This window comes from Capra hircus, chromosome 5, assembly GCF_001704415.2.
Source record: "Capra hircus breed San Clemente chromosome 5, ASM170441v1, whole genome shotgun sequence".
NCBI classification, from domain to species: Eukaryota; Metazoa; Chordata; class Mammalia; order Artiodactyla; family Bovidae; genus Capra; species Capra hircus.
Window position 1 is genome coordinate 59,906,590 of NC_030812.1, and position 23,529 is coordinate 59,930,118.

Below are 23,529 nucleotides of genomic sequence, written 5' to 3' on the forward strand. Positions count from 1 at the left end.
CTCAGATCAGAAGGCAAAAACTTTTAGAACTGATACAGTAGCAAGACCCAACTATATGCTGTCTTCTAGAAAGGTAGTTTAGGTTCAAAGACACAAATAGGTTAAGAGTATAATATGAAACAGGATATATCATGCAAACAGTAACCATGAGATATAGCATGCAAACAGTAACCATAAGACAGCTAGAGGGGCTGTATTTGTATCAAAAGCTACCTCTGTGATTCTGATGTGCAGTCAGAAATGAGAACTGCTCACTTCACCCAGAGTGGGGCTGCAGAGCATCAGGGAAGACTTCCAGGAGGAGGCAATACACAAGTGGTTAATTGATATCAATCAGGTAGAGAAGATGGTGGGTTGAAGGCCATTTTGTTAGAAGGGAAGGATACAGGGTGAGTCAGCATTGGGTGTTCAGTGAGCTACAGTTGGACATTGTTCCAGGGTGAAATGAGAGGTGAGGAATGCTGGGGGGTGGCACAGGGCCTGATGACCAGTGGCCTTACAAACCATACATAAACAAAAAGTTCTTTTATGCTGGCATGTTAAGTTTTAAGTGAAATCACTATGAAATGTGAAGGGGTAAGGATAAAAAGAAGACCATCACCATATAGTGATGGAGGAATCAGTCTTGTGCCCAGAGGCCCTTTTAGTGTTGGCTCCTGTGTTAATTTGCTGGTTTGTAGTGAGGATGTGGGTAGATGAATTTGATTTACTATGCTTCATATCAACCATGGCATGCTTAATTCCATTTTTTTCCCATAAAAATAATTAGAGCAAGGACTTCCCTGGTAGTCCAGTGGTTCAGACACTGTGATTCTGCTGCAGGAAATATGATCCTGCATGCCATGTGGTGTGGCCAAAAAATAGAAAACAAAATAGAGCATTTTCACAGAGAAGGCTAGTTAATTTCATCTGTGTCCATTTCAAATCTAAGACTTCATTAACTGGACAGGGCTTTCTTCAAAACTCTTGAAGTATGAAAACTTCCATGGTTTGGGTCTTTACAATACTTTTTTCACAGTGCCCTATCTCTAGTGGTAATTCCTGAAATTTTATGATGAAATGTGGATAACAGAGTTACAAGTGGGATCAATATCTCTGGGACAGAGGTCAGTAACCTGCATCTTATCACCAAGGTGATTCTGATAGAGGAGTTTGTTGGACTCCACTTTGTGAAGTGTTTTGTTGCTGGACTTTTATCCTTGAACTTTTTTGCTGTGTATGATGTGGAAGTCTTTTTACATTATTGAGGAAACTCTTCTTTTTAATGATGACTCCACTCTGAAATTCAATGACCTAAAATTGTCGGGAAGAAAGACATGCAAAAGCTAATTTAAATGTCAGCAGATCAACAAAGTTTTCAGCATACTTAAATATTGGAAATGTTATCAAACAGAAATGGATGTTATACAACAAAATACAGATCAGTTACTTGAGGAGCTGCCAAAACTCTTTTCAAAGGTAAAAGTCAGATGACTGTGTTCATTGCCAAATTCAATTTCCTCAGCTTGTGAGGAAATCTGTATCTCACCAGCCTCTGTGGAATTGTAGTAAGAAGGAGGTCTTGGGAACCTGACCTAAGTTTGAGTCCCTGATCAATTTTTTATTAGGGTGTTGGGATTCCCTGATAACTCAGTTGGTAAAGAATCCGCCTGCAATACAGGAGACCTGCGTTCAATCCCTGGGATGGGAAGATCCCCTGGAGAAGGGGAAGGCTACCCACTTCAATATCCTGGCCTGGAGAATTCCATGGACTATATAGTCTATGGGGTTGCAAAGAGTTGGACACAACTGAGCAACTTTCACTTTCCCTGCACAAGAGTCTTACTTAGCCTTCTTGCATTGTGTGTTTTGTGTGTCTCATGTACAGTAGATGGATAAGAGTATAGACACAAAGGGTCATGGGAGGAATTAAATAGGAAAATGCCACAAAGCATCAGGTATAAGAATGTTCTTGGCAAACATCTATTCCCTTTTGTATCAGTTCAGTTCAGTTGCTCAGTCGTGTCTGAATCTTTGCGACCTCATGAACTATAGCACACCAGGCCTCCCTGTCCATCACCATCTCCCAGAGTTCACTCAAACTCACGTCCATCAAGTCAGTGGTGCCATCCAGCCATCTCATCCTCTGTCGTCCCCTTCTCCTCCTGCCCCCAATCCCTCCTGGCATCAGGGTCTTTTCCAATGAGTCAACTCTTTGCGTGAGGTGTCCAAAGTATTGGAGTTTCAGCATTAGCATCAGTCCTTCCAAAGAACACCCAGGGCTGATCTCCTTTAGAGTGGACTGGTTGGATCTCCTTTAGAGTGGACTGGTTGGATCTCCTTGCAGTCCAAGGGACTCTCAAGAGTCTTCTCCAACAGCACAGTTCAAAAGCATCAATTCTTCGGCGCTCAGCTTTCTTCACAGTCCAACTCTCACATCCATACATGACCAATGGAAAAACCATAGCCTTGACGAGATGGACCTTTGTTGGCAAAGTAATGTCTCTGCTTTTTAATATGCTATCTAGGTTGGTTATATATATATATATATATATATATATATATATATATATATCTCCATAAATACCCTCAGATGGAACTAAACTTGTAGTTGATAATGAGAAGGACATATTCTAATAGCCTGAGTTTATTAGTGGGTAGTAAAATGGTCCTGGCATTGTGAAGATGCAATTCAGGATGCTGACATCCTTCATCTGTTTCTCAGGGGAACAGGTCTCCTGCCTCAGTAGTCAATGAGGAGGTCAGTACCTAGTCCTCCTGGCCTGTTTGGGGTGGGAGTGGTGAGGTACATTCCTATCTGTCTCATGGGTTCTTCAGTCCTGTGACCTGATCCACTCACCTCTTTTTCATCCCTGACCTGGGCTAACCACAGGTCTGTGTCCCTCCTTCCTCCGCCCCTCTAAAAAAACCTCTGACCTTCAAGATGCTGGCAGATTTTGTTAAGAAAGACTGTTAATTACTGTATTGAAGTACTCAGGAGAATTGACAAAAGGTAATGAATCATGAGGCTGACATTTTAAATATGGGAATAATAGACATTTTAATAAATGTTTTCTAAGTAATATAATTTTTAGGCTACCTTATATCTGAAAAGATTCAGGAAGCATTAAAAAAATACAGTAAACTGAAAATGTAATTATTTAGGTGTCCACTCTGAGAACAGTGCTCAGATTGCTTTTAAACTTTTTAAAAGTTTTTAAAATATTTTTTGAGGGGGAACATTTTGATAAGGATGTTTAGAGTATAAGGTTCTTTACTTTTTAATAAACTCAGACTTCAAGGCAAAACCAAGCATTTTCTTTGCTGAACAAAGCAAACAAACGAACATGGCTGTGAGTTTTGGACAGCTCCCGGGGGGGACAGGAAAAAGAGGAAAGGGGATTCATAAGATCAAACAGGCTCACAGAGGGTGCCATTAATTCGTTTTGGTTCTGACAAATGTTCCTTTTGTTTGTTTTAAAATTGATATATATGTGAGTTAGTTACTGATTATTATTTATTACAGATTTAAATTCTAAGGTCTTTTCCTTGTAGAGAGAAAAGCGATATAAACGTAGCCCTTTTCTTAGCAACAGGCAAGGCAGTCCTTGCTAACTTGTGAATCTGAAGATTCAGTTTTGGAGTGTCGCCCAGGTGTTTTCTGCATGGAAGATTACAGAAGGAAACAGACTCCAGACCATCTTTTCTGTCTTTCATTTATTACCTGATTCTGAGGCAGACGATTTTGGAGAGTCCTTGTTGGAATAAGGAATAGAACCAGGCAACTCATACGTTATTCTGTGTCATATCTTTATTACATGACCATTATGTAATGATACGCATGGGGGAATGTCAGCAAAGTACGTGTATGAATCGTCTGTGCTTTGGGTCAACACACATTTCTGTGATGAAAAAGTCATGATTTCTTGTTGAGTATCTGTCACGTGTGATTTCGGTTGAAATGACATTTATGAGGAAGTTACATTAAACTAGCCTAAAGTTGTAAGAAGACTGTGTGCATAGACATCATGCTTGATTCTCCAGCCTGAACGAGTAAGAGATTCATAAGACTATCTTCCTTGTTTTAACAAAAAAGTCATAGAGAGAAGTTAAAGCTGAACAGATCTTGTAGCTTGCAGTTACTTTTTTTTATATATAAAAACAACTCTGATGACTTGCTAGTCAAAAAAAATTTTTTTTCTCTTTCAGACAGTGTAGCAACAATCCTATCAGGAAAAGACTGGGTAGACTGGGAAAAAAAATAAGAGAAATATAGATGGAGAAAACATACCTATGAGCATCTCGGAAAAAAATACAGCATCTTGAAAAATAAAAGAGCTGTTCCACCTTGCTCTTTTGGAAGGGTATAGATTCCAGTTACTTATTTTAGGTATAAGATTGGTATCAAGCATATACATTTTAAATGTAAAGGAAAGAACTGCTCATTTCATTTTAAAATATTTTATCTTGACTCCCATCCCATCCCCAGGATGGAGAATCTTGTATTTCTTTCCTAAAAAAGGAGCAGGTAGGGAGAGAAAACAGAGAACGTAGCTCTCATAGCTCTTTCCTCTAGGACATTTCAAGCTGCTTCCCTTGCCAGTTTTTAGTGTTCTGCTCATGTTACATCTACTTTAGATGAATTTGAAGATGCTGAATCATAAGTAATAGACACAGTTACAAAGCTGCTGGAAATCTTATGAAATTGCTGGTTAGAGCTTCAGCAAGTTACCAGGTCAGAAGCAAGTCCCACTGCTCCTCCATTCTCTGAAGCAAGCAGTTGTATGCGGCCCTGCATGAACTCCAAAGGGCTGTGTCACCTGTGCTCTTCTTTAGAGTCTTAACAATGACACAGAGAGCTAGGTTCAAACACGTTTTTCTCTCTACTTGGGATCAAAACAAAACTCCATTGGCCTCTATCCAGGTTTAGAAAAATGTGTTTGTCAATTTTTGTAATAAAATTAGTATCATGGATGACTAACCTTAAAATTAAGGAGAAGAATATTTACATTGTTCCCCTGCACCAAAATCACTTCATATACCATTTCTTCAAAGAAGTCCTTTCTCTAGACTGGGTAAATCACTTAAACAATTACAAGGAAGCCTTTAAAACTTAGCTGTTGTAATGGGCTGTATAGAAAAGGAATGGTCTTACAAAAGATCTTCTTGTTAGTTTTCAAAGAATGGGGAATTAGGGATCCCTTTTGAATACTTTTCTTTCTTTCTTCCTTCCTTTTCTCTGTTCCTCCCTTCCGTTCTTTCTTCCTTCTTTCCACTCCTCCTTCCTATTTAATTGTGATTTTTTTTTAAGGCAAAATGAGTCATTACAGTGATGCATCAGAGACCCTTCCCATAAACAAAACCTTTTCTAGTTACTACTTTGAGTCCTTAATGCAGCTAATATTTAAATTCGGAAAGTAGAGGTAAAGAGCAGAGGCATTATCTATGCTCAGCAATTGAGGAACCACAAGCATTTAAAATATATTTTGATCATATTTATTAAGGATCAGAAGACTGTTGAGAACTAGTGTTTAAAAACCCTCTAAGATCTAAAATAACCACCAACGACTTTTTCATTTTGCAAGAATTGATAGGATTATGAGACTAGGTAACTTTTTCCTAAAGGAGCTATAAATGCTAGTCATTAGGAAAGTTCATTCGCTCCATTGGAATTCATTTCTTATAAGGTCTGCTGGATAATTATTCTTTCTAAACACGACAACAAAAACCGAACAGATGTTTAGGTAGATAACAAGTGTGATGGATAAGATATAATGAATCTGGTCTTTTCATTGTTTTTAATAAAAAAGAAATAACTCATGGTAAGGTTTCTTCAAGGTTCTTAATAGAATATGTTCCCTAGATTAAAGAAGAAGGGGGAAAAAGGTGGTACAGAACTTTATGTGATGCTAAGATAATGAAAAATGTATCACTTAACAAGGTCTGCATTATTCAGAGTTATGCCCAGGAAACTGTGTGCTCTAATCCCCAGCCAATACGTTGCTTGGTAACCAGTTACCTGCACACCTGCTCCATAGCTATAAGAGACAGTGCATGTATGGTTATTGGTTGTATTTAGTACCAAAGAAAAAGATAAAAATCCAACAAATATTAATATTTTATTCAACAATATATCTTTTGCCTTATCATTGCACTCACTATTTAGCTAGAGATCTTTTTTTCTTTAAACAAAAAAGTCACTGCTTTCTACCCACTATCACCTCTTGAGTAGCACGAGAAAGGACTTAAATTCCTTTCAGAGCATCTGTAATCAACGCTGTTTGCTGCAGACAACAGATGCTACCATTAAGAGGGATTTTGCACTTAGGTGAGAGGAAAGGCTGAACGGAGAAATTCAGTTTATAAAAGTTTCCTGCTCTGGAGGCAGAATCATCCTAGAATCAGTGTGACCATGAGTCTGTCTACACGAATGCTTGATTAACACAGCCCTAGAAATACCAGTCATTGTGATTAGGCTGTGGCATGGCTGGAGTGTTCCTGATTATTTCCCTCTCGGGTTTCAGTTCAGAACAGTTCTACCATTGATTGTGTGGCAGTGACCCAGTAGGGAAGCCCTAAGAAGCAAGCTTTGGGACCAACTCATGAAGCTCGTGTATTTTTTTCCCATTAGAAGGCTGATTGCACACTACGCATTTGATCCTCAGGGCTACTAGAAAAGACGTCCCAAAGGCCTTAAAGTCATTTGTCTAACTTCTGGCAGGATGACAGCAGTTTATTTAAGAATTTGAAGGTACCTGTAGGGATCATTTAGTTCTTTGATTCTCAGTCCTGCCTGCATATTCGAATCACCCGGAGAGCTTTTAAATCATGCTGATGCCAGGGCCCACCCCCAGAAGATTCTTCAGTTCAGTTCAGTCGCTCAGTCTGTCCGACTCTTCACGACCCCATGGACTGCAGCACACCAGGCTTCCCTGGCCATCACCAACTCCCAGAGCTCTCTCAAACTCATGTCCATTGAGTTGGTAATGCCATCCAACCATCTCATCCTCTGTTGTCCCCTTCTCTTTCTGCCCTCAATCTTTCCCAGCATCAGGGTCTTTTCCAAGAGTCACTTCTTCACAACAGGTGGCCAAAGTGTTGGAGCTTCAGCTTCAGCATCAGTCCTTCCAGTGAATATTCAGGATTGATTTAGTTTAGGATTGACTGGTTTGATCTCCTCTATGGAACCAAGATGGCAGAGTAGAAGGATGTGTGCTTATCTTCTCCTAGCCTAAAAAGATTCTTCTGCTTGGATTCTTATGCTGTGGTAGGATTGAGGCCGAGAGAATGAAGAGCTGGACCACAGCTGGGTATGTCCTACTAATTGATGGCCCTTCTCTTAAAAGGCAACATGGGAAGTGAAGAATACCTATTCCCTTTCTATTGGTTCCCATCCTTTTGTCCTCTTCTCAGCATTAACCACTTGGTTAACCAAGCCCCCAGCATGGAGGCTCTCCTCCTTGTTGTACCTGGGGCCCTTGGTAGAGTCCTTCACATGCCACTCTGCCTCTGGAGAAAGTCACTTGCTTTTGGACAGAGCTGTCACAAGCTGCAAAGATCAGCCAAGACCACGTGGCATCTTGTGCAGGCTCGGCAGTTCAAAGCCGAGTGCATAACTGTCAAAACCAGCCTCATGGACCATGTGAACTGCTACACACCCAGACAGCCCCAAATCACAGGCTCTACCTTCAAATGCTAACATGTCTTATTTCTCAAAGCTTCTGGTTCATGCATCAGTTGTTTGGAGTGGTGGCGGGGTTATTTTCTTTAACTGTGAGCATCCCTGTTCTGTGGAAATGTGGAATAGAAAGCATGCTTCTGTATGCTTCCAAGGGCAACTTGCCTGTGAGAGAGAGGAAAGAGAAGAGGCTGAGCTACACATGTCTCCTTTCTCTACGGAATTCACCATCGGACAATAGGTATAGTTTGAGGTGGGTGGAAATAAGAGAACAGAGAGAGGCCAAGAATTTTATATCAGTTGATGTCCTTTTGTGTTGAGAGGAACATCAGAAATGGGAAGGAGGTGTTCCTTTCCTGATGCTTGTCGACACCTGTCCCACCCCCGGTGTCCATGGTATCACTGGCTTTTCTCTTATCCACCGCCTAAATATCGAGTGCATTCGTTCTTCCACTCTGTTTCCACTGCTTCTCCGCACGTCAGGCCTGTTTTCCTCTTTTACTAAGATGCGCATTCTCTGCTTTCCTGAGATTCTGGTCTTTGTGCCTCACCCTCGCTGCTTCTTCCTCCTTACCTCCAGCATACACACAAGCAAATCTGAAAAACAATTTGTCTTCCAGATCATCAGACTCGTTATTTTATTGTACACATCTGATGATGTTACTCCATGCTCAGTATCCATCAGTGGCATCCCACTGTTGCAGTAAGGAGGACCCCTTCCAGGGCCCGAAACTGGGCTCTTGTCTAACACTCAGAAATGAATTGTCCGAGGAGACACATGTGCTGACAAAGCAGGAGATTTTATTGGGAAAGGGCACCTGGGTGGAGAGCAGTAGGGTAAGGGAACCCAGGAGAACAGCTCTGCCACATGGCTTGCAGTCTTATGGTGATGGGATTATTTTCCAGGATGTCTTTAGCCAATCATTCTGACTCAAGAGTTCTTCTTGGTGGTGCACGCCTTGTTCAGCCGAGATGGATGCCAGAGAGAAGGATTCTGGGAGGTGGTTGGACAGGTGGTGTCTCCTTTTGACCTTCCATGAACTCTTCTGGTTGGTGGAGGCTTATTAGTTCCCTGTTCCTTACCAGGACCTCCTGTCATAAAACAGCTCATGCAGATGGTTACTATGGTGCCTGGCCTGGGTGGGCGGTTTCAATCAGCGTGCTTTCCCTAACACCACTGCCTGAAAGATACTTTCTTAGCTCCCTTGTCTGGTGTACCAGATCCTTCACAATTTGATAAGTAGTTAAGCTTGTGGATTCTGGAGAAAGAATACTGGGTTTCAAAGCCATTGGCTAACAGTGAGTCCTTGATCTAGTAACTTAACCTCTTTGTGCCTCATTTTACTCACTTGTGAAATTAGGGATAACAATAGTGCTTATCTCACAGGGAGACTATTTTGTAATAATAAATAATAATCCATGTGAAATACCTGTCACTTTGTGTACCACATAATAAGTGCTCAAAACTAATCCTTATGATTTTCATTCTGCTTGATTATCTAGCCCCATGTCCCATGGTTCCCACCTAGAGTGGAAGGCCCAGTCTTAGCTACTTGCTCTTCTCTGAGCCTGCCACGTTTCATGTCTCATCCATGTTGGTCCTTCTGTTGGAATGCCCTTGCCCATCTTGATTGCCTGGCAACGTTATCTTCGTCTTTCTGTTCTCAGTTGAAGTGCTTTGTCCTCTGTGAAGAGACTTGTGTTTCCTCTCCTGGACTCCCACCTCCCAGTGCCTGTACTGCCAGCAAAGCAAATACCTCCATTTTCCTTAAACTCTGCACCTCCTGGGGCTGGGGACTGGCTCTGTCTGCCTTTTAATTCCTACTGCCCAACCCAGTTAGTAGTAGTAGGCACGTATAGAAACTGTTCACAATGTGTCTTGAATAAGTAGCCATGCGAATGAGGAGGCTCTTTTCCAGGGGAAGTAATTTCAAGTTTTAAAAGCTCTGCATGTTCTGCAGTTTATGGAGAATCAACATATTTTCTGCAATCCAGTGGAAACTTTAAATGAAAAAGAATCTTAGGATACAGATAATTGTTTTTTTTCACTTTAAACTACTTTTTCAAGTCTAAATTCAGAATTAATAGAGAATTAATTTTACCTGTACTAATATATTGTGGGTGTGAGAAGGAAGGGGAGAAGAATTCACAACTAACCTTTAGCTACCTTCTTTGTTGAAATAACTTTTCTAAAACTAATGATACAGTTGATGAAGTCTCTTTTAAATGAATTGCAGTGCATTAGTATTGTATTACTGCCCTAAGTAAGTTGGTTGGTTTCAAGGCAAACAGTTCTTGTTTACTGATCATTTAGAGCTTTTTTTTTTTTTACATTTTAAAAGGTCAATTGGTTTATTTCCATGTATTTAGCAGCAGTTTACAAAGCAATCTTTTTAGAGCTGTCATTGTATTAATTTTCATGGTTTTAGTAATTGTGAATTTTATATTTCCTTGGGAAGCAATTAATACATTTAGGGACCTCTCCTGGGTTTCATAAACACTTCCAATTAAAATGTATTGATTTGGCAGTGGTTTCTCCTTGCTATTCTTTCACAAAGACCCAACAAGCCATTCTTGTGGCTTTGTCTAACCTGAATTTGAGTAAAGGTGAAGATAGTATTTCTCTGTCTGAAGATAGTAGTTCCTTTTCCCTTAGAAGTTAATTAGTTCTATAGGTGTTATTAGCTTGTAAGTGCCTGGAGGGCAAGGATAATGTCTTATTCATTATTATATCTCACCCGGGTTCTAGCTGAGACCTTGCATATGTTAAGGGTAGCAGTCGGCATCCCCACCAGGGAATTTGCATAACTGAAGGCACTTTCCCAGTGGCCAGTGTGGAGGCCAGAAGGAGAATCAGCAGTCAGTGCAAGAGCTTACTGAGTGCTGGGAGCAGAACAGGCCGCAGCATTGCAGGGTCACCTGGGATTCAGTGGGAAGATGGGGGACCAGCAGAGGAGCCCCTTCCTCAGAAGCCTAGGAAGGAGAGAGTGGGGCCAGTCAGGAGACTTCTGATGTGGTGTAATTCCTTGAATACATTTCAGGTTGGAAGCACCTGGAGGATTTGAGTGACTAGATAGATATTTGCAGAAATGGGAAAGATTCCAAATGCTGGGCACAGGAGTTCTGGTGAGGAGTATTTGTGAAGAGGAATATTTGTGGTGAGGAATATTTGTGAGGAGAAATATCTGTAAGGAGTAGTATTTGTGAAGAGGAGTATTTATGATGCTTTCCCACTGAAGGCTATGTGTTTGTGGTATACGTGTGGGGTATGGCTCCTTATCAAAAATCAGGCCACTCTTGGAGCAAAGGTTTGGATTTCTCTCAGAGGCTCATTCTTACGTAAAAGGATCAATAGATCGTTCTTACCACATGCCTAATGCTGAGTCAAATTCTGTGAAAGTACAAGTAAAATAGAAAATACGATGTTCCCATCAGTAGTTTACAATCGAATCAGATGTGTAAAAAAGATCATGTAGGCATTGGGACAGGATATGATTAGTGAGGAAATAGATAAATTGTTTAGGGCATTCAAAGAGAAAGTCATTCTGAGCTGGCTTTGTGGAGAGTTGAGAGCTTTGAGGGGTGAATGAATGGCATTTCCAGAAGTGGAGAAGAGTATAGAAGACTTCTGCTGTGTGAGGAGCTGAGGCAGGGAAAGTTGGCATGTATTCAAGACTCACTGCAGTCTGGGCTCTAATGTCAGGTAAAGGCATTTGAGCTTCACCCATTAGGTAGTGGAGCAGTGTTTATGGTTTTTTACCAAGGGACTGGCATGATCAAAGTAGTCCTTTAGAAGATTACTTTAGCAAAATAAATGGGGCTGGGTTGAAAGAGATGACTCTGAAGGCAATGAGTCCAGTTTAAGGGTGTCAATTTCCTAAAACTCTGGAACACTGTCATCTCCATTTATCCAAATATAATTTGGCCACTTTCAGGTCATTCTCAGCACAATGACATCTAAAAATGAACTAAATTTTTACTACACTTGATCATATTGCATAATACATATAAAAGTCTTAAAATTCTCTTCACTTATTTAAAGGATGAATTTTTAAAAGATAAAATCACGACTATCATACAGACATAAAATGAATATGTGCTGAAGATTTTATTTAACTCATTAAAGAGGGAGCATGTAAGCTGTTATAACCAGTTCAAAGGAGAAATCAAAGAATAGATGCACTTATAGATCAGGAATATTCATGCAAATGTCCAAATGGAGGTGAGACTGGATTTTTCCATGCTAGGAAGTGAAAGAAATTTAGTCATACAGTCGTGTCCAACTCTTTGCAATCCCATGGACTGTAGCCTGCCGGGCTCCTCTGTCCTTGGAATTCTCCAGGCAAGAGCACTGGAGTGGGTTGCCAATGCTAGGAAGGGTAGTCAGTTGAACTCCTGTCAGACAGAATTTACATCATGTATGGATGTGAGAGTTGGACTGTGAAGAAGGCTGAGTGCCGAAGAATTGATGCTTTTGAACTGTGGTGTTGGAGAAGACTCTTGAGAGTCCCTTGGACTGCTAGGAGATCCAACCAGTCCATTCTGAAGGAGATCAGCCCTGGGATTTCTTTGGAGGGAATGATGCTGAAGCTGAAACTCCAGTACTTTGGCCACCTCATGTGAAGAGTTGACTCATTGGAAAAGACTCTGATGCTGGGAAGGATTGGGGGCAGGAGGAGAAGGGGACGACAGAGGATGAGATGGCTGGATGGCATCACTGACTCGATGGATGTGAGTCTGAGTAAACTCCGGGAGGTGGTGATGGGCAGGGAGGCCTGGCGTGCTGCAATTCATGGGGTTGCAAAGAGTCAGACACGACTGAGCAACTGAACTGAACTGAGACAGGCACTACTTTGAGTGGCTATTGGTTATCTGCATTTTATAGTTGTAAAGTGGCTTAATGGAAAGGAAAAACTAGAATCAGATAATCTAGAAGGGGGTGCTACAGACAGTGCAGAATTTTCCACTGAAGCACAAAGTCTTCTTCTAAATTCCAAAGACTTATGTCCTGCTCTTTTTACCAAACTTTATTTCAAAATGCCACTACCTTCATCCCCTTCACACTGGGCTCCTAGTTCCTCTTCCCTGTGGGTCAATTTTCTTTTTCCAAGAGCAGTTCCAGACCCTTTCCTTCTAGTGTAAGTTAACTAATTCTTTCTTTTCCGTCTCAATTTTCCTTCGTTCTTTACTAGGTCAACTCACGAAGACACAGAGTGTTTTCCTTCTCCTTAGAAGAAAGTTTGTGAAAACATATAGTTCATATTTTGTCCATCATAGCTACATAGTCAAATTTTCATGCAGTGGTTTTGGACCAAAAATATTTTGAAGTTGTGATACCGATTGCCACTTTTCCTTTAAAGAGTGCAAAAGGAAAACAGCTGGTAGGAAGAATCATCGATTTTCTTTTCTAATTCTGCTATGAATCTCCTACTAAGAGATCTTCTGGTCCAGCCTTGTTTCAGAGCTGAAGCAGCTGAAGACATTTAGGGTGAGTGCCTTCTTCAATTAGAGGCAGAGGTAAGACTGGATGCTGGCTTCCTTGGCCTACGAGTCAGTTCTACAATGATTTATTGAGTGCCTACTGTGTGCCAGGTCTTCTTGGAGCTTACATTCTGTGTGGAAGAGACAGGCAATAAGTAAGATAAATGAGGAAATGATGCAATATATATCATGTATACATTATACTCTATTATGCAGAATGTGAGAAAAGCTATGAAGAAAAATAAAGCAAGGCATTTAAACTGGGGTGCTCAGGGAGGGTGGTGTTTGTGTAGTGACTTGAAGGAAGTGAGGGAGTGAGCCACGAGAATATATTGGGGGGCGTGGTTCTGGGCCTAGGGACTAGGAAATACAAAGGCCCTCCGGTGGGAGCCTGCCCGGTGTGTTTGAGGACCAGCGGGAGGGCAGTGTGGCTGGAGTGATGAGCAGCGTGGCAGGAGGTGAGAAGAGATAAGAGTGGGGAACAGGTGCAGATCAAATAGAATCTCGTAGGCCATTGTAGGGTTTTTCTGATTGAGGTGGGAGGTTTTGAGTGACATTATCTATTTTATATTTTAAGAGGATTATCCTGGCTGTTATGTTGAAAATACACTGCAAGGGGACAAAGGTGGGATCTCTGTGGTCAGCAGGGAGGTCACCACACTCATCTGAGAGAAAAATGACAGAAACCTGGAGCCAGGATGAGCGGTGAAGGCAAAGTGGTAAAATAGTGATAGGTACAGTGTTGGCCTTGGGTCACTTGACCCAAGAACTTCAATTACCAAACGAGTCGAGGTATTTAGTAGTTTCCTAGGCATCTTGCTAGGGACTAGAGTCCAGTTATACAAGACCCTGTTCCTACCCCTGAGGAACCCAATCTTAAAAAAGAGGCAACTATAAAAAAATTAATAGCATTAGAATGCATTGTGGCCAGTGTAACAATAAAAATGTGTTCGAAGTACAGAATGAAACCCCCAAAATGGAATGACAAGCAGGGAAGGCTTCCTGCAGGAGCTACATTTTGAAAAAGAAACAAGGATTTCCCAGGTGCCCTTCCCAGGGGGAGGGAGCCACTTCAGGTAGAGGGAACAGCAGGATCTGTGGGGTGGGCTAAGCTTTAAGCTCTTAACTTCTGTTTTATTCTTGGTGGTGCAGTAGATTGAAAGCATTGAAACAAGACTCCCCAGTCCCACTCCCTGTGCTCCAAGAACAGACCTGTGTTCAGTTTAAAGTCTGTCTTTGGGGCAGAGTAGCAGGCAGCAAGAATGGCTGAGTGTAAAGACCTCCAACATCTAAACTTGCGCTGGGTGTTTCAGGAACATGAGGAGGCTGGACACTAGACTGGGGAGCACAGGAACAGATAGCTGAATGCCTGAGTCCCTGGGGAAGCATTTAGGGCCATCAAGGAGTTCATCTGGAGCTTTTCCAAGGGGAGGGAAAGCAAGCAAATTTTTGTATTTTGAATTGAAAAGTAAAGTAGCCCAAGAAGGGTGAGGTAATCTCTTAGAACTAGAGAGAGAGAGAGCGAGAGCTGCAGCTATTTTCTCAAGTGTAGGATATGAAGGTGTCATGTGGTAGGAAAGGGGCACATGGATGGGGTTGGTCAATAAGCCCTGGTGACTGACGCAGTTGCTCCCCAGCCAGTCTGCTGTGTGCTGCCTTAGGAGAGGGTGCAGAGGGCTGTGGTCAGGAGCAGGGGTCTGGGGGCAGGCCGGTGGGTCAGATCCCAGCCCTGCCACTCACCCTGGACTACTTGCTGCACCTCTGTGCCTTGGCTTCCACATCTGCCCAACAGGGCTGGTAAGGAGGGTGCCTGCCTCACAAGGTGGCTAATGAGGACTCTCTGAGTGAATGTTAAGAATTGCTGACACCTGCGGCTAGCACATGGGAAGTGCCATGTGCCATTACTATTCCTACCCTCTGGGGCCAGCAGCGCCCGGGGCCTGCAGAGAACCTTGACGGAGAGAGTTTAGTAGCAGAGAGGATGGTCCCCAGAGGGCAGCCCTGTGGCCTGGGGACAAGGCCTCTTCCTGTGGGAGCCTTGGGGTCCTTAAAGAGCTCAGTGGGTGGGTGGGGGAACTGAGGGCCAAGACTCTACTCCCTGGGATTGGATTTCACATCAACCCTGGCAAAGAAAGGCTGAACCTGTTTTAATTTTATCTAGAAAAGTAAAGAAATGTGATGTTTCTCAAGTGTATCATGAAGCAAACGCTTAGTGGTTACGTGTGCTTAGGGAACTATAAGCAGCTGTAAATTGCTGAAAGATAGATTCTGAGGTGGGGATAGGTGGCAAGTAATGGTGAGAAGGTGAGCAGGGATCAAATCAAGATGGACCTCAACTGCCCTTCAAATGACTTTGCCTTTATTCTGTACGTGCTGGGGAGCCAGAGAAGGATTTGTAAGCAGAGGTGACAGAATCCGATTTAGATCTTTCATAATTTTTTGGTGATAGGGGCATAGCTGTAAAACTGTCAAGATGGGAGAAAGCTATCCAGTTAAAAGGCTGTTGCAGTAATTCTGAGAGAGAAGAGGAGCTAGATTAAGGCATTGACAACAGGATAAAGAAGAGACAGTGGAGCTGAGGCACTACCTAGAAAACTCGGACCTGATGTTACAAGACGGAGAAGAGAGAAATCAGGCTTCCAGCTTTGGATGTGGGGGGCCGGGGAGAGGTCAGGTTTGAGGATGGCAGTGAGCTCTGTTTGGGTCCTGTTAGCTTGAGCTGCCTGTGTCCAAGTGGAAGGTGTCAAGATGCGGCCAAGATAGAGGGGCCACCAGATGGAGATGGTGGTGGTGAGGGTGGAATTGCTTAAAGCAAGGCAGTAAATTCAGAAGAGAATCCTGGGAACATCAGAGGCTGCGGTGAGGATTACTGGGAAGAAATGGTCAGACAGAAAAACAACAGGGAGGTAATTGCCAAGGAATGAGGCTAAGAGTTTCTTGGAAGCCTCATTATGAAATGCAGAGACTTCAAGAATAGAAGACTTTTGGTAACGCATGTCAGTAGGCAAGCAGAAATAGTCAGTTTTCAAGTCAAGGGAGCAGCAAAAAGTGAGGATGTGGTGAAAGGGAGTGTGTGGTCCACACTTTGAAGAAATTTATAAAGAGGAGGATGGTACCTAGAGGGGCAAGGCTGGGTCAAATAATGGTCCTCTCTCAGTTCTTCAGCTTGTACGTGCGTGCTAAGTCACTTCAGTCATGTCTGACTCTTTGCAACCCATTGGACTGTAGCCTACCAGGAACCACATTGGACTGTCTATGGGATTCTCCAGGCAAGAATACTGGAGTGGGTTGCCATGCCCTCCTCCAGGGGATCTTCCCGACTCAAGAGATCAAACCTGCGTCTCCTGCTTTGCAGGCGGATTCTTTACCACTGGTGCCACCTGGGAAGCCCTCTCAAGCTTATAAAGCTTATTAAATCGGGCATGAGAAGTTCTCAGCAGAGAGAGAACATTTGAAAATTCACATATATACACTTTAAAGGCTGGGATGTGTGTAATACGTTGAGAATATTTTCTCTAAAACAAGTCTAAAAAAGTGATCCATTAGACTAGATGAAAAATTCACATAAGTAAGAAGACATGAAAGGGACGTTAAGTGAAGACTCCTGATGTTTAATTGACATTTTCTCAGAGATTGACGTTTGTACTTTCTAAGATGTGTTTTATTATGCATAAGTCAGGGACTCTATGGCAGCTTCATCTCATTGCATGGCTGTGTGTACTTTGTCCCATCAACTCATCTTGAAACATTCTTTTAAATCTGATATTAAAGTACATAGCTTATCCTGCAGCTCAGCTCAGAAAATTTAAACCCATGAGTCAAGAGATGAACAGTGATGACATCCGTTTTTATGATTTGAAAGGGTGCATGCAGGGGGAAAGGAATGGAGCTTTCATTTTGGTGAACACTGTGGGAGGCATATTTGGGATAATTGTAAATATAGTTTTTCCTTGCATGAATGAATCTTAGATTGTTAGTTAGGAATATCCTGAAACAATACAATTATCAGCAAGAAAACACTCAGATGCCTCATTTCATTCAGTGGTTTTTTCTTATTAATTGTAATACCTGCCATTTCACAGCCTGTGCGTCTGTCTCCAGACACAAAGTAAAGGAGGGGGTCCCACAACAAATATTGGGCTAACTCATGCTTCCAAATAATACAATAATAGTCAAAGTGTGTACTGTAGCCTTATTCATCTGAATATATCAGGTACAAGCGATTTTCTTCTTGTTGAAATGTAATGTGTTTGATCTGAATTGTTCATTTAACAAATAGTAATGAAGTGGCTTTTACGTGCCAGGCACCGTGCTAGGATCTGCACTTATGGTGGCGCCTCAGATGGGCAAGCTCCTGGTTTTGTTATATCAAGACAATACTAAAAATAAATTGCATGCATGAAGAAAGAAAGAGAAAACACCGTGGATCATAGTGATACTCAACAGGCAGGAATGTCGACTGAGATAAATCAAGTCTGTTTACCCCTTTATTTGTATGTGGTGGTGGTTTAGTCGCTAAGCCATGTCCAGTTCTTGTGACCCCAGAGACTGTAGCCTGGCAGGCTCCTCTGTCCATGGGATTCTCCAGGCAAGAATACTGGAGTGGGTTGCCATTTCCTTCTCCAGGAGAGCTTCCCGACCCAGGGATTGAAGCCAGGTCTCCTGAATTTCAAGCAGATTCTTTACTGACTGAGCTACGAGTCTATTTTGAAGCTCTATTTGTATGTGGTGGGGGTGAAAACACTGATCCACCAGTTCTGACGGTTCCTCCTTGTGGGGGAACATCCACTAGACATTCTGCCTGGCCTCTGATGCCCCTTCACTCACCACCTTGCCCCCCAATCCCCAGTGGTAAGCTCAGGATAAGACCTAGGCCCACTGAGCTTAGCCTCTTCCCCTTCCTGGCAGGGTTCTGGCCCATTTCTCAGCCAGGTCTCCAGGGATGACTTCCAGCTGCTGAATCCCCTGTGCCTTTCTAAGCACTGGCTTTCAGTGATGAGCCTCAGGTGGTGTCAGAGGTGCACTCTCCAAATAATTGCCTTTCTCTTGTTGAGGCCAAGGGGAAAGGTCATGAAGCAACTAATCTCTTGGATTTTATTTTCTTAAACAGGGACTCCTTAGGATCATGACCACTATGTGATCTTAGTTTGACTTTGGATTGTTAACTACTGCCCACACTGCCCTCTCCCCTCAACCATCTCCACCCCTGCTATACCCAAATCTGCAGAAGCTCAACTCTCATATAAAATGGACTGGTTTTTGTGTATAACCTAGGCACATCCTCCCATATCCTTAAAATCATCTATAATATCTAATGCAATATAAATGCTTTGTAAATTGTTGCTGGTGTATGAACAATTCAAGTTTTACTTTTTGGAACTTTCTAGATGGTTTTTTTCCTGAATAATTTCAATCTGCAGTTGGTTAGTTGATTGAATCTGTGGTGAGAGAACCTGGGGCTATGGAGTGCCAAGCTCTGGCCATGAACTTAAGCTTTCAGGACTGAAAGAGTGTCTTCATCCATAAGGAAGTGTTAGATTTCATGAAAGAAAAGGAACGAAAGAAGACAGAGGGAGGGAAGGAAAGAAGGAAGGGAGAGAGAGGAGAGAAAGGAAGGAAGGAAGGAAGACTGGCTTAATATAAAGAGAATATGCCATAGTCTTGAGTTTCAGGGCAGAAACAATTTGATGGAATTTTTGCCAATTTTAAGTCCAGGAAGACGACTCAAAAGGTCTGTATGTGGGACACCTTAGAAATCAGGTTTGCTTTGGAAGCCAGGCAGGACTTGGAGCTGTCTGAAGGCATATTCAAGTTTTGCTATCATAACAGAAAGAGTGGAGGAATGAAAACCAAGAAAGTTAGGTTAACTAGAAGAAAAGAGAGATTTCTCAGATAAAATAGAGACATTCTTGGTCAGACCAAAACAGACATTCATAAGAACAATAACTTTCAAGACAAGGGGTAGATACAAAATGTAAAATAAGGTTCTTCAGATCTACCTCTTCCTAATGACTTCCCTGGTGACTCAGACGGTAAAGCATCTGCCTACAGTGCAGGAGACCTGGGTTCAACCCCTGGGTTGGGAAGATCTCCTGGAGAAGGAAATGGCAACCCACTCCAATATTCTTGGCTGGAAAATCCCATGGACGGAGGAACCTGTAGGCTATAGTCCATGGGGTCGCAAAGAGGTGGTCACGACTGAGCAACTTCACTTTCACTTTCAGTGAAAGTACTAGAAAAGGAAGGCCTTCACTCAATAACCACTTATCATGTTTTTTTCAATGCTTCTTTTGTGTCAGGCACTGATCATGAGTGTTAGAAATATATCACTGAACAAAAAAGATAAAAAAAGAAATCTATCTCTGTGGATTTGCATTTTAGTAGGAAAATCAGACATATAATGTGTTAAAAAATGAGAAGTGTTACACAAAAGAAAATATGTCATACTAAAGGGAGTTAGGAATTCCTGGGAGGAAATGGTGGTGGTCAAGACGGTGCTATTGGAATACAGATTTGGGGGAGATGAGGGAATGAGACATATGATTTCAGGGAGAAGAGCATTAGAAGTAGAGGGAATAGCCAATACCAACACCCTATGCCGGGAGTGTATCTGGTGTGTTTGATGAGAAGCAAGGAGGCTAGTGAGGTAGGAGTGGGGGAAAGAGGTCAAGGGGAGGGATAGTAAGAGATGACCTTAGAGAGGTGGTAAGAGGCCATATTAAGAAGACCCTTCAAAGTCATTGTGAGGACTTTGACTTCTACTTTGAATGAACAATAAGGGAATCCTGAGATTGTTGCAGCAATCCAGGAGAAGGATGAAGGTAGCTTGAAGTAGTTGTTGGCAACAGAGGTTGGCCAGCTTGTGGATATTTTTGGCAGGAAGAGCCAATAGTATTCCCAGATTGAGTGGTTATGGTATGTGAAAAAAAGAGAAGAATCAAGGTTGACTCTAAGGATTTTGGCCTCAGCAACTGGAAAGATGGAGTTTAGAGATGTTTCAATTATTATTAGATCAAAAATGGTGGTTAGGGCTCAAAATATCTGGAGAAGAGAGGCAAGATCTTAAAGAGTTCATTGAATTGATTCCAACTTGAACAACAGTACCCAGGAAAGCATTAAGAAATACCCCTTTAAAAAGTTACAGACACAGTTTGCTCCAAAATCAATTGAGAATGTATCCCTCCCCTCTCCCCGAAGAGTTTTATTTATTTATTTATTTTTGGCTCTGCTGGGTCTTTGCTGATGCACACACTACTTTCTAGTGGCAGTGCCCAGGCTTCTCCTTGGGGTAGCTTCCTTGTTGCAGAGTCTGGACTCTAGGGTGCGCAGGATTCAGTAGTTGTGGCACTTGGTCTTGGTAGTTGCAGCTCACAGGCTTAGTAGTTGTGGCTAACAGGCTTAGTTGCTCTGTGGCATGGGGGATCTTCCTAGTCCAGGGATTGGAACTGTGTCTCCTGCATTGGCAGGCAGATTCTTTACCACTGAGCCGCCAGGGAAGCCCCTTCCCCAAGAGTTCTGACAGCTTTACTAGCTGGTTACAGATAGCCTAGACAGATGTGAGGAGAGAAGTCCAGGAAGATCAGTGTGTAATATCCAGGGGATTACTGAGTGAATTTTAAGGTGATATGATAATCCTGGAAAACTCTGAAAGAGATGGGAATACCAGACCACCTGACGTGCCTCTTGAGAATTCTGTATGCAGGTCAGGAAGCAACAGTTAGAACTGGACATGGAACAACAGACTGGTTCCAAATAGGCAAAGGAGTACATCAAGGCTGTACATTGTCACTCTGCTTATTTAACTTCTATGCAGAGTACATCATGAGAAATGCTGGGCTGGAGGAAGCACAAGCTGGCATCAAGATTGCTGGGAGAAATATCAATAACCTCAGATATGCAGATGACACCACCCTTATGGCAGAAAGTGAAGAAGAACTAAAGAGCCTCTTGATGAAAGTGAAAGAGGAGAGTGAAAAAGTTGGCTTAAAGCTCAACATTCAGAAAACTAAGATCATGGCATCTGGTCCCATCACTTCATGGCAAATAGATGGGAAACAGTGGAAACCATGGCTGACTTTATTTTTCTGGGCTTCAAAATCACTGCAGATGGTGATTGCAGCCATGAAATTAAAAGACCGTTACTCCTTGGGAGGAAATTTATGACAACCGAGAAACTCCAATACTTTGGCCACCACATGCAAAGAGTTGACTCATTGGAAAAGACTCTGATGCTGGGAGGGATTGGGGGCAGGAGGAGGAGGGGACGACAGAGGATGAGATGGCTGGATGGCATCACTGACTTGATGGACGTGAGTCTGAGTGAACTCCGGGAGTTGGTGATGGACAGGGAGGCCTGGCATGCTGCAATTCACGGGGTTGCAAAGAATTGGACACGACTGAGCGGCTGAACTGAACTGAACTGAGACAGCATATTAAAAAGCAGAGATATTACTTTGCCAACAAAGGCCAGTCTAGTCAAGGCTATGGTTTTTCCAGTAGTCATGTACTGATGTGAGAGTTGGACTATAAAGAATGCTGAGCACTGAAGAATTGATGCTTTTGAACTGTGGTGTTGGAGAAGACTCTTGAGAGTCCCGTGGACTGCAAGGAGATCCAACCAGTCCATCCTAAAGGAAATTGGTCCTGAATATTCATTGGAAGGACTGATGTTGAAGCTGAAACTCCGATACTTTGGCCACCTCATGCAAAGAGCTGACTCATTTGAAAAGACCATGATGCTGGGAAAGATTGAGGGAAGGAGGGGAAGGGGATGACAGAGAATGAGATGGCTGGATGGCCTCACTGACTCAATGGACATGGGTTTGAGTAAACTCCGGGAGTTGGTGATGGACAGGGAGGCCTGGCATGCTGCAGTTCATGGAGTCACAAAGAGTTGGACATGACTGAGCGACTGAACTAAACTGAACTGATGTTCCTGGGTCTTGTGCTCAACATGTAGAATTAGATGTAAGTTTGATTCATGCAAGAGGAAACATTAATGGGAACCATCTGGGTGTTAATAGTTGGAGTTTGAGTCTGATGTTGATCTGATGAGAACATATGTTCTAGTTGGTATTATTCCATTAGGGGTAGGAAAGATAGAAAATAAGCTTCTTTGTTTGAACAAAGAAGCCAACCGAAAAAAACCCCAAATTCATAGACTTGATAACTTTCTCTCTCACTTTGGGAGATCACACTAGACTCTTTAGAAGAATATGAGAAAAACAGATGCCTTGACCAGAAAACAGGCAATCAAAGAAAAGAGACATTCCTTTTCAGAAAATGAACTAGACTTACATGTATTGGAACAAAAGGGACCACTTCAAGAGATTAAAGCTGTTATGACCTCTACTTAGTCTTTTTGATTAAAAAGGCAGTGCAGGGAAACAAAACTCCAGAGGCATGTCTTCCTACAATAAAAGATGTTGCATGAGGAAATGCTTCTTCATCTGGAATATTCAAAGGCTTAGAAGAGACTGTCTTGGCGTGCCTGTGGCAATGGCCAGTGGTATTGGTTGTCACTAAACTCCCAGGGGCTCAGACTGCAGAAACTACAGTTTAGGAATATGCTGAGGGTGATTCTCAGTGGAAACAAATGTGAGTTGAGGAAGAACCTCCCTAAAAGTTAGTCTTAGAGTTTTAATCAGAGCAGTCCCAAGTCACAGGACAGGAGGTGATTCCCACTGCATTTGGGAGACAGTGGAGGAGTGGAGGCCATGCCACCTGTGAGAACCTGCAGAGGCACATGGGGTTAAAGGAAAATGGGAGTTAGGAGGTTTGGAATATATTGGAAAGAGTGATGCTTCTCAGCTTTGCTAAAAGTCAGCAGTGTGTCTGCTTTGAGAGAGGATACATTTATCTGCTGGGATTTGCCCCCAGATTCAGCCATGAATAGTTTCCTGATGGTCAGTTTCTCCCAATTGAGTTAAAGGTCATGAGCCATATAATCTGGCCACATGGCACATGCTGGCTGATATCCTACCTAGGCTAAGACCCAGGTATTCTTTACCTACTCTTTAGCAGTACGTGAACTGAGAGCTTCCAGATGTACAAGCTGGTTTAGAAAAGGCAGAGGAACCAGAGATCAAATTGCCAACATCGTTGAATCATAGGAAAAGCAAGAGAATTAAAAAAAAAATCTACTTCTGCTTCATTGACTACACTAAAGCCTTTGACTGTGTGGATCACAACAAACTGGAAGATTCTTCAAGAGATGTAAATACCACACAACCTTACATGCCTCCTGCGAAACTGGTATGCAAGTCAAAAAACAATTTGAACGGGACATGAAACAACAGACTGGTTCAAATGTGGGAAAAGAGTATGTCAAGGCTGTATATTGTCACCTGCTTATGTAACTTCTATTCAGAATTCAGTTCAGTTCAGTTCAC